Here is a 16669-nt window from a genome sequence, read left to right as displayed (position 1 = left end):
ACACCAGGGGGATGAATACTTTTGCAAGGCACTGTGTGTGTGTGTATATATATATATACACACACACACACACACACACACACACACACACACACACACACACACACACACAGTGCCTTCGGAAAGTATTCAGACGCCTTGACTTTTTCCACATTTTGTTACGTTACAGCCTTATTCTAAAATAGATTAAATAAATAAAAATCCTCAGCAATCTACACACAATACCCCATAATGACAAAGGGAAAATATTTTCTGTAGCAATTATTGTAAAAAAAATAAAAATACTGAAATACCTCATTTACTTAAGTATTCAGACCCTTTGCTATGAGACTTGAAATTAAGCTCAGGTGCATCCTGTTTCCATTGATCAACCTTGAGATGTTTCTACAACTTTATTGGAGTCCACCTGTGGTAAATTCAATTGATTGGACATTTGGAAAGGCACACACCTGTCTATATAAGGTCCCACAGTTGACAGTGTGGAACAAAAACCAAGCCATGAGGTCGAAGGAATTGTCTGTAGAGTTCCATGACAGGATTGTGTCGAGGCACAGATCTAGAGAAGGGTAACAAACATTTTCTGCAGCATTGAAGGTCCCCAAGAACACAGTGGCCTCCATCATTCTTAAATGGAAGAAGTTTGGAACCAGCAAGACTCTTCCTAGAGCTGGCTAAACTGAGTAATCGGGGGAGAAGAGCCTTGGTCAGGGAGGTGACCAAGAACCCGATGGTCACTGACAGAGCTCTAGAGTTCCTCTGTGGAAATGGGAGAACCTTCCAGAAGGACAACCATCTCTGCAGCACTCCACCAATCAGGCCTTTATGGTAGAGTGGTCAGACGGAAGCCACTACTCAGTAAAAGGCACATGACAGCCTGCTTGGAGTTTGCCTAAAGGCACCTAAAGACTCTCAGACCATGACAAACAATATTCTCTGGTCTGATGAAACCAAGATTGAACTCTTTGGCCTGAATGCCAAGCGTCACATCTGGAGGAAACCTGGCACCATCCCTACGCGAAGCATGGTGGTGGCAGCATCATGCTGTGGGGAGACTAGTCAGGATCGAGGGAACGATTAACGGAGTAAAGTACAGAGAGATCTTTGATGAATACCAGCTCCAGAGCGTTCAAGACCTGAGACTGGGTCGAAGATTCACCGTCCAACAGGACAACGACCCTAAGCACACAGCCAAGACAAAGCAGGAGTGGCTTCGGGACAAGTCTCTGAATGTCCTTGAGTGGCCCAGCGTATCCCGATCGAACATCTCTGGAGAGACCTGAAAATAGCTGTGCAGCAACGCTCCCCATCCAACCTGACAGAGATTGAGAGGATCTGCAGAGAACTCCCCAAATACAAGTGTGCCAAGCTTGTAGCGTCATACCCAAGAAGACTCGATGCTGTAATCCCTGCCAAACGTGCTTCACCAAAGTACTGAGTAAAGGATCTGAATACTTATGTAAATTTGATATCTGTTTTTTTTATATTAATTAAAAAATATTCTAAAAACCTGTTTTTGCTTTGTCATTATGGGATATTACGTGTAGATTGATGAGGACCTTATTTTTTTTTAATCAAGTTTAGGATAAAGTTGTAACGTAACAAAAAACGGGAAAAAATTCAAGGGATCTGAATACATTCCGAAGGCACTGTTTTACTGTACCACAGCTATGGATGTCAATTAAGGCAGCCCCACGCACCTCTCTGATTCAGAGGGGTGGGGTTAAATGGTGAAGACACATTTCAGTTGAATGCATTCAGTTCTACAGCTGACTAGGTATCCCCCTTTCCATTTTCCCATAGCAAAATGGACATTCTCATCAGAAACAGTGTTGGTTTGGGTGAGCAGCAACTAGCCTCTTTTCACAGGCGATGCATCTCCAGCTACTTGTTATCCTTAAATGTGCATTCTGAGATGGAGTCCCTCAAGAAATAACCCAATGTCTTTTGATATTCTTCAAACTGGGAAAGCTCCTCCCTCACCCCCAAGGCCGAGCCCCTCCAAGTCCTGATCTAAGGGCTTATGCCCCTTATAGTATTTCTAATTCTATGGTCTATACCAGGCCTGGGCAAAGGCCGGCCTGGAGGCCGTATGCAGCCCGCGACCTGATTCAATACGGCCTGCGGAATCATGCTCAGATCACATGAAGAATTTGCGATAGTAAAGTTTTGAAAAATGTGTTTGTTATTTAATTCCCACCTCTTGTGGGACTTTTATTTTGATGGCACGTATAAATAACAACTGCACGAGGACAGACAGTGACTGACAGGTTGATGTCACAGGAATATGTCTTCTGAGCAGAGGGCAAGTACATCGAAAGAGTTGCTTTCTCAGTTGCAAAGGGCAGTGGGCGGAGCCATTAAAGAATGTTTAATTGACTATGCAGCAAAACTTTGCCCCGAAAAGAAAGAGCTGTTGGAAAATGTTTCCCTGTCAAGACGAACAGTGACACGGTGTGTTGAGGACATCGCAGCAGAGAATATGGAACAACAGTTGAAAGACAAGGTAAAGGATTTCACCTATTTCTCCTTGGCCCTGGATGACAGCAGTGATGCACGTGACACGGCGCAGTTGTTGATATTCTTACAAGGCATAACCCCAGAGCTTGCTTCAGTGCATTCAATGAAGAGCACAACCACAGGGAAAGATTTATTGGAGGAGGTTAATAAGTGTGTTGCAAAGCTGGGACTGAGTTTTGAAAAGTGATCCAGTGGGGCCACTGATGGGTGCCCAAACTTGACAGGAAAAAACGTTGACCTTTTAAAAAGGATACAAGATGAAGTAGCTGAGCTGAACCCAGATCAGAAAATTATTTTCCTGCATTGCATTATTCATCAGGAGGTGCTCTGTAAATGTGTTCTGAAAATGAGCCATGTTGTGGATACAGTCACTAAAGTGGTAAACTTCATAAGAACAAAATCTTTAAACCACAGGCAGTTTGTCTCACTGTTGGAAGAGACAGTTGGGTCATGCAGATCTCCTCTACCACACAAACATGAGATGGCTGAGTTTGGGGAAGGTTCTTAAAAGGATGTGGGACCTGAAGTCGGAGATTGCTGCAAATTAAAGGAAAATATGTGGATTTCCCTCAACTACAAGATACATTTTTAATTTTGCCTTCACCGTGGACATCATGGTCCTCGTGAATGAACTGAAATCCAAACTACAAGTGAAGGGCCTTTTTGCAAATCAGATGTACAGCCTTGTCAGAGCCTTCATGGGAAAATTACTCCTCCTGATCCGCCAAGTAGAAGCCAACAATCTCACCCACCTTCCGACACTACTAGTCTGTTTCCTATCAGGTGACCAGCGGGAGAAGTTTACATCACTGCTGCGTACTTTGAACAGTGAGTTTTCTCGTCGTTTTGAGGATTTCAAAGTGTCGGAAAATGACATGCTGTTGGTTTCCTCTCCTTTCACCTTCAATGTGGATAACGCTCTCACTGACCTGCAACTTGAGCTTATCGATCTCAATGAACAAAACTTTCCAAAGATTATAAGATGTTTGTACTGTTTGTGTCAACCTATGTATGTGAACAGACATTTTCAGTGATGAAATATAACAAGTCAAGGCACAGATCATCTCTTACTGACTCTCACCTATCCTGCGCATGCTGACGTCAGAAACTACACCTGACTTCACTGCTTTAGTCAATGCCCATCAGAGACGTCACTCCTCACACTGATTGAGTAGTTTAAATGTAATGTTGAGCTCTCTCTTTTTCTTGTGTTTCTGTGCATACCAGGTTAACAAGAGTTCTGTCCGTGGTGCTGAATGCACAGTGTACTTTTCCCTCCGTGTAGTTCATTGATGTTTAATAATGAAAATACCAACCAAAAGGAGAACATGGATGTGGTTTATTTCTGTGCATGTTAAAAAAGTAAAATAAGTAGCATATCTGGACATGATTTACTGTAGATATATCTGTCAACATAGTCATACACATGATGTATAATCCTGTAATATGATTCTGGCCCGCGATGGCAAAAATCTATTCTAATTTGGCCCTCCATGGAAAATAATTGTCCAGGCCTGGTCTATACAATCTCTGTACATACCTCTCAGGTTGCTTTTCAGCAACATGTCAACATCAAAAGCACCCAACAGCGCTCTTGCCATCAGTGGAACTGTGGGCCTGGTTGCATGGCCGCCCTCCAGATGTTCTTTGGGACCATAACGTTTGAGCCTGGAAAACATTAATAATTCAGCCAGATGCTGTAAAAGACTAGAAAGTACTGTAAGTACAGTAACATAATACATCCTCTGTATTTAAAATAGACATGCTAGCTAATACTGTAAATTTACTTGTACTACAAAATAAACCTTTTCAGTATTTATCTTATACTCTGATGATATAAAAGCTAACAATAATGTACTGTTTTAATGAAAATAAATGCACATATAAGGAGGTCTGTTTTAACCTTTAGCTAAATAAACCATAAACCAATGCAGTCATCTCAATACTGAGCAAGCTAACGGTAGCCGCTAAGCTAATAGCAACCCTATAGACTTGACAGGCTAGCGTTAGCGCATTTAGCTTAGCATTAGCATATCGCTTTTCTAAAAAATACAACTCTTTAATATAGAACACTTGGATGGGGACATACACGGCCTAGAAAATATAAATGAAGTAGAAAATAAACCACAGTATTACCTCAGATGAGCTATAAATCAATAAGTTCAAACTAAAATATTAGCTGGTGCCATTTCTTACGTTATCCTATGGGCTAGCCAAGCTTATACACAAAACCCTGTCAACTCAATATCAAGATTGCTAACGGTTTTCACTCGATCAATTTACACATTTAAACTTTATAATTTCAACATAAACGGTAAGTATCACTCAGACAACCATTTAGACTCAAACATTTTCTATAGATCATGTGCTTGTGTACACCACATACAGTACCTGTTTAACAGAAGAAAGAAAAAGGAGACAGGAGGAAAAACAGTTTGAGTTGTCACCATAAACGGTTTGAGTTGTCACAGACATCTTTCTTCGAGTGTTGTTGAGGGGAGATGTTCATACCGCGCCTCCTGCTGATGGCAATATGCATAAATGATTTCCAATGGAAATCCTTGGAGGATTCAGTCCAAAATAATAGTGGATTACAACCATACTGCAATCATTGATTACAACAATATTATATAAACCATGTTTTAAATACAATGTGATGCCATAACCTTATGGGCAGCCACAACTATAGTGTATGAAAATAAACAGGTTTCTGTGCGTTTTCAAAACTTGTACATAAACAAATTATAAACCTACAATAGTTGTCTACTCCATCTCAATCTAATCTCAAAATGAGAAGGCAAGTATCATCTAACCAAAAGGTTGCTGGTTCAAATCCCCAAGACGACTTAGTAAAAGATCTGTCAGTGTTTACTTGAGCAAGGCACTTAACCCTAATTGCTCCTGTAATTCGTTCTGACTAAGATGTACTTGACTATTGCACATGTTATTTCCTCAAGTTTCTAACTGTAGTTATATTATCAAACAACAAATAATAATAACTTCCATTTTTTTAATGAAATTCATTACATATTAAATTACATATTTACACTTTTGTTAATCCTTTTGAGGCCTTGTCTTCATTCAGCTTTGACATAACTATCTTCAGATCCTCCCTCTTTTTTGCAGCCACATTTCTTCCCAACGTACCCTTTTAGAAAATAAAGACAAGCACAACCAAAGACAGGCACAAGAGACAACCAATTATAAGTCGTTATTAATCATCTGCTAACAGAGGTCACATAAGACAACACAGAAAAACATTTGATAAACAATGAGGATGACTACATTCGGGATTGTCAAAAACAGTAGATAACAACAATCAACTACTTCCTGTTTTGCCTTCTTCTGCGGTCGCGAAAAGCCGGTGTAGTCTGGTTGTAGTGTTGTGACTACTAATTTACTACTAACATCAAGTAGTAAAAACTGTACCTGATTACTATTAAGAAAGCCTGTTTAATAAAAATAATATTAACTATAAATAATTAGGTGGGTGCTTATATTTGTCCTATTTCAGGTACAAGTGTGTATTATGCCACACCTGTGTAGTAAAGCTGTAATGTTTTGACTATTTATTTACTACCATCTACCAACATCAAACAGCAAAAACATCTACCTGAATACTACAAAACTCTAGTTGAGTAGTGCATAAACTACACATTCACAACACAATCCCTACGAGTCTCTACATAGTCACTACTGCACGAATAGGTTTTGTGTAGTAATTCAGTAGTACTTTAGGCAGACCGAAATAGGTAGACCGAAATACAGTCTCAAATGACACTCTCAAAATACTACTTTCTGCTTGAGCCTTATTCCCCATACAGTACACCACTTTTCACTTTAGGCATATTCCCCATATAATGCGCGACCTTTTACTATATGGGGCAAGAGGCCATGTGTACTTCCTGGTGCTTCTTGCTACTTCCTGTACTTTCACTATGATATAACCCTTCTAATACTTCTTTATGTTAATCCAGCATAGTCTCTAGTGGCCCTCTTACTGGAAAACACAATTGTACAGATGATGTAGTAGATACAGGGTTGAGATGACAGAGCAAGATCAGGGGAGTCAACTGCGTGTGTGCGTGTGTATGTGTGTGTAGCTAGGGTTAGGTTTAGGGTAAAGGTTAGGTTTTGGGGTTAAGGTTAGGGTTAAGACAAGTGTTAGGGGTTAGGGAAAATAGGATTTTGAATGGGACTGAATTATGTGTACCCACAGGGTCAGTTATACAAGACTGTGTGTGTCTGTGTGTGTGTGTGTGTGTGTGTGTGTGTGTGTGTGTGTGTGTGTGTGTGTGTGTCACATTCATAGCATATTTGTCCTGATTGAGTTTGACTGTCTTTCACATCTGATCACTCATCCCACTGTGACTCTGCATAAGAGACCATTCTTTATCTTAAAACATACACACACAAACACACACACACACACACACACACACACACACACACACACACACACACACATATATTTACATAATTCAGCAGACTGAGGACAGGCTGCTCAAGATCAAACCAAATATTTGTCAACAACCTTACCCTCTCTCTGACACAGACACACACACATTCTCAGCAGCACTTTTCATCTAGCCCCTCTAATCAGGGATGATTCAGACCTGTGCCAAGTGATGTGTAGTCGGTAAGGTAAAACGTTAAGAAGAAATGTTATTTAAGCTAACATGATTCCCTATTATACATGACAGACAATCATATCTGTTTAATAGAATAGTACCCACTAGAACAGGCTCCAAGTGAGTTGACGCTCTAGTCAATCAGTCTGGCGTTTTCTGTATTGGCCTTAGTGATCACTGTTTTACAGCCTGTGTTCATAATGGCTGCTCAGTGAAATGACCTGCCCTGATTTGTCATAGATGCTTGCTAAAAAACTTTGATGAGAAAGCCTTCCTTCATGACCTGGCCTCTGTAAATTGGTATTGAATCAGCTTGATCCGCTCTGTCGAAGACGCTTGGACCTTCTTTTTTGATAATTTCAGTGGTATTGTTAACAAACACGCCCCCATAAATAAAATGAGAATTGAAAACATGTTTAGCCCCTAGTTCGACCATGATCTGGCAGTTACTCCACCTCATGAATTTCATTTGGCGAAAGGCTCGGCACATGCATACTCAGGCTGACTGGCTCTTGTTCAGGCAAATGAGAAATAAGTGCACTCAGGCTATCCGGAAGGCCAAAGTTAGTTACTTTAAGGATCAGTTCTATCTCTGTGGGTCTAACCCCAAGAAGTTCTGGAAAAAGGTTGAAGATCTGGAGAATAAACCCTCCTCCTCACTGCTGCCCATGTCCCTTAATGTTGATGATGTGGTTGTTACTGACAAGAAGCACCTGGCTGAGCTCTTTAATCACCACTTCATTTGACTCAGCCATGCCTCCTTGCCCATCCAACATTTCTCATCTCCCAACCCTTCTAATGCAACTAGCCCGATAATCCTCCCTTTTCCTCCCCTGCCCCGCTACAAAGTTTCTCCCTGAAGGAGAGCTTGAGGAAGTCACCCCATAAAGATACTTGGGAGTATGGCTAGATGCTACACTGTCCTTCTCTCAGCACATATCAAAGCTGCAGGCTAAGGTTAAATCTAGACATGGTTTCCTCTATCGTAATCGTTCCTCTTTCACCCCAGCTGCCAAACTAACCCTGATTCAGATGACCATCCTACCCATGCTATACTACGGAGAAGTAATTTATAGATTGGCAGGTAAGGGTGCTCTCGAGCAGCTAGATGTTCTTTACCGTTTGGCCAAAAGATTTTCCACCAATGCTCCTTATAGGACACATCACTGTACTTTATACTCCTCCGCAAACTAGTTATCTCTGTATACCAGTCACAAGACCCACTGGTTGATGATTATTTATAAAACCCTCTTCGGCTTCCCTACCCACTATCTGAGATACCTACTGCAGCCCTCATCCTCCACCCATTCTGCCAGTCACATTCTGATAAAGGTCCCCGAAGCATCCCTGGGGCGCTCCTCTTTTCAGTTCGCTGCAGCTAGCATTTACATTTTTTTAAAACATTTTAGTCATTTAGCAGACGCTCTTATCCAGAGCGACTTACAGTAGTGAATGCATACATTTCATTTCATTTCATGCATTTTTTTGTACTGGCCCCTGTGGGAATTGAACCCACAACCCTGGCGTTGCACACACCATGCTGGTGCTGCAAACACCATGCTCTACCAACTGAGCCACAGGAAACTAGCGACTGGAATGAGATGCAAAAAACACTAAAATTTGACAGTTTTATCTCCATCTCTTCATTCAAAGACTCAATCATAGACACTCTTACTGACAGTTGTGGCTTCTTCATGTGATGTATTGTTGTCTCTACCTTCTTGCCCTTTGTGCTGTTGTCTGTGCCCAATAATGTTTGTACCATGTTTTGTGCTGCTACCATGTTGTGCTGCCACCATGTTGTTGTCATGTTGTGTTGCACCATGCTGGGTTTTTCATGTGTTGCTGCCATGCTATGTTGTTGTCTTATGTCTCTCTTGTCGTGATGTGGATTTTTTCCTATTTAAAAAAATATTGAATAATTTAATCACAGCCCGCGTCCCTGCAGGAGGCTTTTGCCTTTTGGTAGGCCGTCAATGTAAATACAAATTTGTTCTTGACTGACTTGTCTAGTTAAATAAATGTTACATTTTTGAGCACTTGTTGGCTGCTTTCCTTCACTCTGCGGTCCAACTCATGCCAAACTATTTCAACTGGGTTGAGGTCGGGTGATTGTGGAGGTCAGGTCATCTGATGCAGCACTCCATCACTCTCCTTCTTGGTCAAATAGCCATTCCACATTCTGGAGGTGTGTTGGGTAATTGTCCTGTTGAAAAACAAATGATAGTTCCACTAAGCGCAAACCAGATGGGATGGCGCATCGCAACAGAATGCTGTGGTAGCCATGCTAGTTAAGCGGACCTTGAATTCTAAATAAATCACAACAGTGTCACCAGCAAAGCCCCACACCATCACACCTCCCCCTCCATGCTTCACGGTGGGAACCATACATGTGGAGATCATCCGTTCACCTACTTTGCGTCTCACAAAGACACGGTGGTTGGAACAAAAAATCTTTGCACTCATCAGACCAAAAGACAGATTTTCACCGGTCAAATGTCCATTGCTTGTATTTCTTGGCCCAAGCAAGTCTCTTCTTCTTATTGTTGTCCTTTAGTAGTGGCTTCTTTGCAACAATTCGACCATGAAGGCCTGATTCACGTAGTCTCCTCTGAACAGTTGATGTTGAGATGTGTCTGTTACTTGAACTCTGTGAAGCATTTATTTGGGCTGCAATCTGAGGTGCAGTTAACTCTAATGAACTTATCCTCTGCAGCAGAGGTAACTCTGGGTCTTCCTTTCCTGTGGCGGTTCTCATGAGAGCCAGTTTCATCATAGTGCTTGATGATTTTTGCGACTGTACTTGAAGAAACGTTCAAAGTTCTTGAAATGTTCTGCATTGACTGACCTTCACGACTGAAAGTAATGATGGACTGTCGTTTCTCTTGGTTAGAGCGTTGGACTAGTAACCGAACGGTTGCAAGATCGAATCCCTGAGCTGACAAGGTAAAAATCTGTCGTTCTGTCCCTGAACAAGGCAGTTTACCCACTGTTCCTAGGCCGTCATTGAAAATAAGAATTTGTTCTTAACTGACTTGCCTAGTAAAATAAAAATGAATAAATAAAAAAGTTGAGCTGTTCTTGCCATAATATGGACTTAGTTGTTAACCTAATAGGGCTATCTTCTGTATACCACACCTACCTTGTCACAACACAACTGATTGGCTCAAACACATTATGTAGGAAAGAAATTCCACAAATGAACTTTTAACAAGGCACACCTGTTAACTTCTTTGGGATAGGGGGCAGTATTTTGAAATCTGGATGAAAAGCGTGCCCAAAGTTAACTGCCTGCTACTCAGGCCCAGAAGCTAGGATATGCATATAAGTTTCTAAAACTGTTAAAATAATGTCTGTGAGTATAACAGAACTGAAATGGCAGGCGAAACAGCGAGGACAAACCATCCCCAAAAAAAAGAAAATCATCCTACCACCAATTTCAATGACTGGCACTTTTATAATAGGGCGAAATCGTGCCCGATTGCAGTTCCTAGGGCTTCCACTAGATGTCAACAGTCTTTAGAAAGAGTTTCAGGCTGGTTTTTGGAAAAATGAGCCAGAAATTGTAGTTTTTCTAGGTGGCTCCCATTTTGGCTGTAGTGTTTCCAAGCGCGTGAATGAGAGCATGTTCTTTGGTATTTTTCTCCGGTAAAGACAATAACGATTCTCCGTCTTAAATTCGATCGTTTATTTGCGTATTAGGGTACCTAAGGTTTGATTATAAACATTGACTGACTTGTTTGGATAAGTTTATTGGCAACGTTTGGGATTCATTTTGTATGCATTTTGATGGAGGGAAACCGAGTGGATTATTGACTGAAGCACGCCAGCTAAACTGAGTTTTATGGATATAAAAAAGGACCATCGAACAAAAGGACCATTTGTAATGTAACTGGGACCTTTTGGAGTGCCAACAGAAGAATATCTTCAAAGGTAAGGCATATATTATATCGCTATTTCTGACTTTCGTGTCACAACTCCCTGGTTGAAAATGATTTGTTATGCATTTGTGTGCTGGGCGCTGTCCTCTGATAATCGCATGGTTTGCTTTCGCCGTAAAGCCTTTTTGAAATCTGACATGGCGGCTGGATTAACAACAAGTTAAGCTTTATTTTGATGTATTGCACTTGTGATTTCATGAAAGTTTAAAATTTATAGTAATTTAATTTGAATTTGGCGCTCTGCAATTTCATGTCGAAATTGGACACTAGCGTCCCACTGATCCGCAAGAAGTTAATTGAAATACATTCCAGGTGACCACCTCATGAAGCTGGTTGAGAGAATGCCAAGAGTGTGCAATAGCTGTCATCAAGGCAAAGGGTTGCTACTTTGAAGAATCTCAAATATAAAATATATTTTGATTTGTTTAACACTTTTTTGGTTACTACATGATTCCATATGTGTTATTTCATAGCTTTGATGTCTTCTCTATTATTCTACAATGTAGAAAATAGTAAAAATAAAGATAAACCCTTGAATGAGTAAGGTGTGTCCACACTTTTGACTGGTATTGTATGCAGCCCTAAAAGTTGTGCGAGGCTGATAGAATATTTTTCTAAATGATTCACAGCTGTAATTGCTGTCAAAGGTGCTTTCACCAAGCATTACCTCTGGGCTGTGAAGACATACACAATCAAAACATCTGTCACGTCCTGACCAGTAAAGGGGTTATTTGTTATTGTAGTTTGGTCAGGACGTGGCGGTGGTGTTTGTTTTATGTGGTTTGGGGTTTGTTGGGCTATGTACTTATGTAAGAGGGGTGTTTGTTTTATGTGTTCCGGGGTTTTTTGGTCTATGTTAGTGTATTTCTATGTTCAATCTAGTCTATCTATTTCTATGTTTAGTTCATTGGATTGACCTTCAATTGGAGGAAGCTGTTCCTCGTTGTCTCTGATTGAAGGTCCTCTGTACAGGGGTGTTTTTGTAATGGGATTTGTGGGTAGTTGTTTCCTGTTTTGTGTCTGTGCACCTGACAGGACTGTTTAGTGTCGTTCGTTGTTTTGTATATGTGATTTGTTTGTTTTTCCTTCTTTTGATTTAATAAAGAAGATGAGTATACACGTTCCTGCTGCACCTTGGTCCAATCCTTACGACGCCCGTTACAACATCTTCATTTATTTCTCTTTTGAAGATTTTCTGTAAATATTTCTTTCACTTTGAAAATGTAGAGTAGGTTGTGTTCATCGGTAGGAAAACAATCTTTTTTAAATAAAATTTTTAGGCAGCAAAATGTGGAGATTGTGCAAGGGGTGTGTGTAGACTTTCACTAGTGACTGTTAATTGTTTTTGATCTTATGCTACACAATGATATGTAATGTGCATTTTCTAAAATAATCTAACCTGTAAATGGTTGGATTTATTGTAACCGTTAGTGAGAAGGCTGTTCCAGTTAACATATTGTAGGTAGTCTAACAACAGTACTCTCCTCACTGCTCTGACAGGCATTCTGAATGTAAGTTGTGGGTAAAATGGTGTTGAGTTTGACTCCATAGGAGTTGAATTAACTATTGTGATTATATTGTGAGAGTAAACATTATTCCAAATAATTTGCTGTAGAATACTGAAAACTGCATCGAGTTAAAATAGTAACAGATATTGTTAATTAATACTGACAGAGTGAAACGCAATGACGCAGAGTTAAATATCAACACTAAATTGAGCATGTTCAACTGTGAAAAAAATAACTCTGTTGCCAGAGTACGTTTTACCCTTCTTAGACTGGCACCAAATGTTATCTGTGGCAGAGTAAAATATTCTTCAATTAGAGTCAAATGTACTCTGTCATTTTGACTCTGTAAAACCTGAAGCTCTATCTAAATATACCAGGACATCTATACCAGGCGGTGTCAGAGGAAGGCACTAAAAATTGTCAGACTCTAGGCACCAAAGTCATCGACTGTTCTCTCTGCTACTGCACGACAAGCTGTACCGATGCACCAAGTCTGGAACCAACAGGACCCTGAACAGCTTCTACCCCTAAGCCATAAGGCTGCTAAATAGTTAGTCCAGTAGCTATTTGGTAAACTATTTAACTATCTGCACTGACCCTTTTTGGACTAACTTTTTTGACTCATCACAAACGCTGCTGCTACTATTTGTTATCTGTCACTTTATTCATAGTTATATGTACATATCTACCTCAATTACCTCGTACCCCTGCACATTGACTCCGTACTGGTACCATGTGTATATAGCCAAGATATCCTCCATTACTCATTATGTATTTAGTATTATTATCACGTGTTTTACTTTTAATTTTTTCTCTACTTTCTTTCTCTCTGCATTGTTGGGAAGGACCCGTAAGTAAGCATTTCACTGATAGTCTACACCTGTTGTTTACGAAGCATGTGACAAATAAAATGTGATTTTATTTGATTTAAAGCTTGTGGCTCTCCAGGACCAGGAACAGGTCTAGAACTAAAGTAGCTCTAACTAAAGCGTTTTGCACTCCAAGACCAGGGGTTTAAACAGTAACGGGGAGAGTAGCACAACTGCTGCGGCCCCATCTAACCTTGTGTGTGTGTGTGTGTGTGTGTGTGTGTGTGTGTGTGTGTGTGTGTGTGTGTGTGTGTGTGTGTGTGTGTAGGGCAGCTCTCTAATCCCCTCTAAGATGCTGTTATTGTCTCTGGCTCTCCACTCCACAGTTAATTTACAGGGTATTAAGGCTGGGCCACAGGTAAAATGGAAGTGTGTGTGTGTGTGTGTGTGTGTGTGTGTGTGTGTGTGTGTGTGTGTGTGTGTGTGTGTGTGTGTGTGTGTGTATGGGTGTGTGTGACACACATTATGTCAGATTCTAAAGAGCATTAAGTCAAAACTGCAGGTGAAATGACAGAGCAGGCTATTGTGGTCTGACTCTGTGACTAATGGCATAAACACACACATACACACACATACACAGAGAGACAAACACACACACACACACACACAGAGAGATACACACAGACACAGAGACACACGCAGAGACAGACACACACAAACTGTGATTTCCACTGCAGTTATTCCCTCCATATTCAGCGGTGTTAGCTGCTGTGTTATTGCATAACACTTCATTATGTGTGTTGTTGGTCTGCTCTGGGAAATGTGTTGCTTTTACACTGTACATGTTATAATACACTGCCATTTGTTTCACTCAAAATGTGCTGTCTTCAACACTGTACATGTTATAACACATGCACACACACACACACACACATACACACATACACACACACACATGCACGCACGGAGGCACACACGCACAGAGTTACAGGATGTCTGGTATTGATCCTTTCTCAGGAGTAACCTGGGTACACAGCACGCCTGGAACACTCGGCGTCTACCAATCAGAGCCAGGCGTTATCTACACTGATAAGAGCAGAACCCATTTAAAATCACACGAGAGTGAGATACACACACACCGCGCACACACATACAAGTACACACAAACTCTCACACACACACAGAAACACACACTTGTTATTTTTCCTCATAAAAAGACCAACTATACAGATACATTTAATGGTTGTTTGGTTGGTTGATTTCCTGTCCTACCAAGGTCCATGAACTGAGGTGAGACAGACACAGCCACTCCTGGAGGACAATATGCTGGATAATAATTGAAAAGTATTCTGTGTCTCTGCCTTACAGCCTTTACCAGAGTTCTGCTGACAGACAAACCTGTCCTGATTCTTTATTTGATATCAAATTTAGCTACAATCATATAGGCCAGGGGTTCCCAAACTTTTTCACACAAGGCCCCCCTTCTAGCATTGAGGAACCTCCCCCTTCCCCGTGCATGTGAGCGCCACATCTATTTCTATGGGTACAAGCATGACTGTTCATGACACAAACTGTTCACATCCCTCTTGTTGGTGGAGAGAATTTTCCAGGTTTAAAGCTTCTTTCCTGCAATTCTACACATTTTGTCATGTAGGTGCAAAGGCAATTTTTCTGTTTTAAAGCACATTTTATTGAAATTCTATACATTTTACCATGTCTAATGTGTATTCATGTTATATTTGAGTGACAAAAAAAATACAACAATATCTATGGGCTAAAAAAAAACGAAATAAAAAATGTTAGCTGACATGGGCTAGTTGACCTGGACAGTTCTGAACAGTTATAAATAGCTCTCTCTAAGGTATACAATGACTAACATGACAAGAGGAACTGATGATGCACTTCCCAATTTTGAAAAGGCACCTTGTGCATTCTACTATTACAACTAGTAATACTAAGTTTAAAGCCAGACTGAGTTCCTTTTTTGACCCCCTGCCAACCCCTCGCCCTAGGGAACACGCCCCAGAGTTTTGGAACCACTGATATAGGCTACAATAGCTTAGGCCTTCTGTAGCCTGCCTAAATTCTCGTAGGCTAACTACACTGCATAAGGTTAAATTATAAACGTTTTAAATTCATTAAACTGACAACAATCGAGAACTAAACAGATCACACTGAACAAACATTTTGCTACACTCGCATTATCATCTGCTAACAATGTGTATGTGACCAATACAATTTGATTTTCAAACAATTACCAATGATTTTCAAACTGTCAAATGGCTTCACAACAGAAAGGAGAGAAAGGAGAAAGAGCCCCCCCTCCTCTCTCGCTGTGTCTCTCTCTCCCTCCCTCCCTCACACACACACACACACACACACACACACACACACACACACACACATACACACACACACACACACAGCCGGTAATTCATCTTCCTTAGCGTTTGGTCATCGGTAAACCAGATCGCTGCATGCGATTGACGAATATCCAAGTTTTACTGGAGTCAATAGGGTTCCCTCGCGCTGAAACATCTCTTTAACCCACACTGAATGATTAATTAACAGCATTTAAAAAAACACAATATTTCAAGACAACAACTAGAATACTGAATAAACGGTAACATAACTGTATTCCCTCACTTTCTCTCTCCCTCACTTTCTCTCTCCTTCAGTCTGTCTCCTACATATTTATGGAATTGTTTTTTTAAAAATACGCGTAAAAGCAGAGGGACAATATCGGAGCACCAGAGCTAGACAATAAACATATTGAAGAATGAAGTCAAATGTCTGAGTGAGAGTGAGAGTAAATTTACCTTATGTTTATCTCTAAATGCTCAGCCAGTCACCTGCTGTATGTAGCCACGCGGACAGAACAGATGCGCGATCTCTCGTGTGAGATGTGTTGGTGCGTCTCTCTGCCGCCTCTGGGCTGTTCTGTGTGGAGGGACTCACAGCGCGGAAACGCAGCTTTATAACGAGAGGGGCATGGGGAGAAGCAGGGAGGGGAGAGACAGTCGACGGCGCGTCTTATCGAGAGAGAGAGAGAGAGAGAGAGAGAGAGAGAGAGAGAGAGAGAGAGAGAGAAGAGAGAGAGAGACGGGGGGGGACGTCATTTGCGAAATAACCCACTGGTTGAATTGACATTGTTTCCACCAAAAAATGTAATGTGAAAACGTTGAATCTTTTTTGGGAAGAAAGTCATCAATGTAAGGGAATTTCGTTTTTTTTAAACCCAACTTTAAACATAAATCCATTGA

At 40.9% G+C, this 16669-nt stretch overlaps 1 long non-coding RNA gene across 1 annotated transcript; it reads right to left on the bottom strand.

Annotated features, from left to right (window-relative positions):
- Nucleotides 1-5516: 5516 nt before the first annotated feature.
- On the bottom strand, nt 5517-16342 carry LOC115159751 (uncharacterized). The gene is made up of 2 exons (XR_003868948.1): nt 16226-16342; nt 5517-5665 (listed from the first exon to the last, which is right to left on the bottom strand). It is a non-coding gene; the product is annotated as an uncharacterized LOC115159751 (long non-coding RNA).
- Between the last annotated feature and the right edge of the window lie 327 nt (nt 16343-16669).

This window comes from Salmo trutta, chromosome 23 (genome assembly GCF_901001165.1).
Source record: "Salmo trutta chromosome 23, fSalTru1.1, whole genome shotgun sequence".
In the NCBI taxonomy this organism is placed as follows: Eukaryota; Metazoa; Chordata; class Actinopteri; order Salmoniformes; family Salmonidae; genus Salmo; species Salmo trutta.
This window is presented reverse-complemented; position numbering and strand designations above follow the sequence as displayed.